Source organism: Triticum aestivum, chromosome 2A (genome assembly GCF_018294505.1).
Source record: "Triticum aestivum cultivar Chinese Spring chromosome 2A, IWGSC CS RefSeq v2.1, whole genome shotgun sequence".
NCBI classification, from domain to species: Eukaryota; Viridiplantae; Streptophyta; class Magnoliopsida; order Poales; family Poaceae; genus Triticum; species Triticum aestivum.
Window position 1 is genome coordinate 316,941,052 of NC_057797.1, and position 3,871 is coordinate 316,944,922.

Here is a 3,871-nt window from a genome sequence, read left to right on the forward strand (position 1 = left end):
GAACTGTCGAGTTTGACTCGAGCCAGAGTCAGGAGCGTTGCCAGGTGTGGAAGGCTACCCCACCACTCTCGACGCGGCAACATTGAACTGTTGAGCGGACTCGAAACAGAACAAAGGCGTTTCCAATCGCGGGGGCCCCCTTACGTGCAGGTTTCCCATACATAGGCCAGATCTCCGAGGATGATAACCTTAAGCGTAAGAGGAAATAATAAAAGGTTCTGAATGACTTAGCTTTTCTGTTGCCGAGACGGCGTCGCTCCTCCAGCCGCCTTCTTCTCAGAAACCGAAAGCGATGAAGAACTGCTAGGCTAACTACCAGACCGGATTCTCACAATTGCGCCCCCTACCTGGCACGCCAAAGATGTCGGGGTTGAGAAGGACACCTATGGGATCACAAGAATCCCTACTACGGTTGCCGGGGCGCAGGGTTGCGAGGAGAGCAGGGCTAGTAGACAGCACAAGGCTCGTTTACCTAGGTTCGGGCCGCAAGGATGCTTAAAACCCTAGTCCTGCTTTGGTGGGTGTATTTCTGAGAGTTCTTGAGCTCTCGAACTAGCTGTAGTCAGTGTGTGGTTCCAAAGAGCCGAATCCCTCTCCTGGTCGCCTTGGGCCTCCTTTTATAAGAAAAAGGGGTTGCCACAGTGGCACACAGGAGGTGGAAAGGTCTACAGTGGCACGAGGTTATCCCTCGTATTACAGGATAAGGTGCATTTAATGCACCGCTTAGGTGTCCTCTTGCTTTGTCGGGGGCGTGGGTGAGGCCCGTCCCGTCCGTCGCCGCTCCTCCTCGCTTCGACACGCGCCTCGACCAGGGATGCATGCGGTGCCATGTAGGCAGGCAGGGAGCTGTGTTGGCACAGTGGTGGAGCCTTCACGAAGATCTGCATGCCGCCACACATGCGCTTGATGAGTTGCGAGCGCAGGGATGGATGTCTGAGCGGTTGAAAGAGTCGGTCTTGAAAACTGAAGTATTGATAGGAATACCGGGGGTTCGAATCCCTCTCCATCCGCGAGGTCTTGGCCTGGGAGCTGCATGTTGCCACGCAGGTGCCCGCCCAGCTGGTTGGGCTGGCAGCTGCATGTGAACGGCGGTGGAAGCTTGGTTGACCTGGACTTGGCGGTGGCCTTGCCAGCATCTTTGGCGAGGGCCTTGCCGGCATCTTTGGCGAGGGCCTTGCCGGGTGGCCCGGCAAGGGCCTCGCCGTGGCTTGTTGTCGTCCCCGGCAAGGATCTTGCTGGGGGTTTGGTGGCCTTCCTTGGCAAGGATCTTGCCGAGGACCATCGTCTTCTAATCTGATCTTGAATATGTCTTCACAAAGATCTTCATGCCACCACAGGGGTGCCTTCCCGAGCCCTGGCCCCATGTTGATGATGGCACTGAAGGAAATATGCCCTAGAGGCAATAATAAAGTTATTATTTATTTCCTCATTTCACGATAAATGTTTATTATTCATGCTAGAATTGTATGAACCGGAAACATGATACATGTATGAATACATAGACAAACATATAGTCACTAGTATGCCTCTACTTGACTAGCTCATTAATCAAAGATGGTTATGTTTCCTAACCATTGACATGTGTTGTCATTTGATTAATGGGATCACATCATTAGGAGAATGAGGTGATTGACATGACCCATCCCGTTAGCTTAGCACTTGATCGTTTAGTATTCTGCTATTGCTTCCTTCATGACTTATACATGTTCCTGTAACTATGAGAATTGTGTAACTCCCGTTTACCGGAGGAACATTTTGGGTACTACCAAACGTCACAACGTAACTGGGTGATTATAAAGGAGTACTACAGGTGTCTCCGAAGGTACATGTTGAGTTAGCATAATTCGAGATTAGGTTTTGTCACTCCGATTGTCGGAGAGGTATCTCTGGGCCCTCTCGGCAATGCTCATCACCTAAGCCTTGCAAGCATGTAACTAATGAGTTAGTTATAAGATGAAGTATTACAGAACGAGTAAAGAGACTTGTCGATAACGAGATTGAACTAGGTATTGGATACCGACGATCGAATCTCGGACAAGTAACATACCGATGACAAAGGGAACAACGTATGTTGTTATGCGGTTTGACCGATAAAGATCTTCGTAGAATATGTAGGAACCAATATGGGCATCCAGGTCCCGCTATTGGTTATTGACCAGAGATGTGTCTCAGTCATGTCTACATCGTTCTCGAACCGTAGGGTCCGCACGCTTAACATTTCGATGACAGTTATATTATGAGTTTATGTATTTTGATGTACCGAAGGTTGTTCGGAGTCCCGGATATGATTGCGGACATGACGAGGAGTCTCGAAATGGTTGAGACATAAAGATTGATATATTGGACGGATATATTTGGACACCGGAAAAGGTTCCGGAGAAGTTTGGAGCCCCGGGAGGTTACCGGAACCCCCCGGGAGGTATATGGGCCTTATTGGGCCCATGTAGGAAGAAGAGAGAAGGAGCAAGGGAGGGGGGCGCGCCCCCCCAAGCCCAATCCGAATTGGGGAGGGGGGCCGGCCCCCCCTTTCCTTTCTCCTTCCCCCTCTTCCTATTACTACTACTAGTACTACTTCCTAATACTAGTACTCTTTCCTTCCCCCTCCAAATAAGATAAGGAAAAGATAGGGAAACCTACTTGGAGTAGGTTTCCCCCTCCTCATGGCGCGCCCCCCCTAGGGCCGGCCACCTCCTCCCTCCCTCCTTTATATACGGAGGTAGGGGGGCACCCTAGAACACACAAGTTGATCATTGATCGTTCCTTAGCCGTGTGCGGTGCCCCCCTCCACGATATTACACCTCGGTCATATTGTAGCGGTGCTTAGGCGAAGCCCTGCAATAGGAGAACATCAAGATTGTCACCACGCCGTCGTGCTGACGGAACTCCCCCTCGGCGCCTCTGCTGGATCGGAGATCGAGGGTGCGTCATCGAGTTGTACGCGTGTCAAGAACTCGGAGGTGCCGGAGTAACGGTACTTGGATCGGTTGAACCGGAGGACGTATGACTACTTCCTCTACGTTGCGTCAACGCTTCCACTTCGGTCTACGAGGGTACGTAGACAACACTCTCCCCTCGTTGCTATATCATCACCATGATCTTGCATGTGCGTAGGAATTTTTTTGAAATTACTACGTTACCCAACAGGCACTGGGGGCCGGGGGCTCAAGGGTGGCTCGCTCTGTTGGTGCGGGGTGAGCTGCCCCGACAAGAGTCTTGCCGGGGCCGCTGAGGCCACCCGGCAAGGGTCTTGCCGGGGGAACCTGCTTCGTCCTTCTGCTCTTTGTGGTCTTGGCCTTGGCGTCGCTTTGACTCTCTTGGACTTTGATCTTACATTGTCTCACCCCCCTCTTTCTGCTTGGTGTGGCCGCGGGCGCGGCTCTGACTACCCGTGCACAAGAAAAGGGGTACAAAGATGCACCCCTATTTTTGTACACCGACACTTTCTATTGCTTTGTTTTAGATCAATGATTATGTTCCAAAACAAGGAGTGTGAAGCTTCTGTTGAGGATGTCGCAATATCTTTTGCTCCTCGCGGAATGCTTCGATCTAATGTGGCTGAGGTTGCACTCTATTGTCTACGTGCGGAGTACCAGGGATCGGATAAACTCATCCTGCCGTATTGGGTTTGTGTAAATCAACCATATAGTGCTTTCTTTTCTGTATTGTTCCTTATCATTTTAGTTAAAACTTGTTTTTCTCATTTTTTATTTTCATATGTTGGTTTTGTCTAAATTATTTTAGGACAAGATTTTCAGAGGTCAATTGGATTCCCATGTGAGGAAGTACTTCTTGGCGACTGGTCCAGATAGCATGGATGCACATGATTGTGTATGCAATATCTTTGTTCTTTGCCTCTGTATTAGTTTTGCAC

The 3,871-nt window shown here is 50.2% G+C and overlaps 1 non-coding gene across 1 annotated transcript; it reads left to right on the top strand.

The window, feature by feature from the left end:
• Positions 1 to 923: 923 nt before the first annotated feature.
• TRNAS-UGA (transfer RNA serine (anticodon UGA)) lies at positions 924 to 1,010 on the top strand. Its single transcript has one exon. It is a non-coding gene; the product is annotated as a tRNA-Ser (tRNA).
• The last annotated feature ends 2,861 nt before the right edge of the window (positions 1,011 to 3,871 follow it).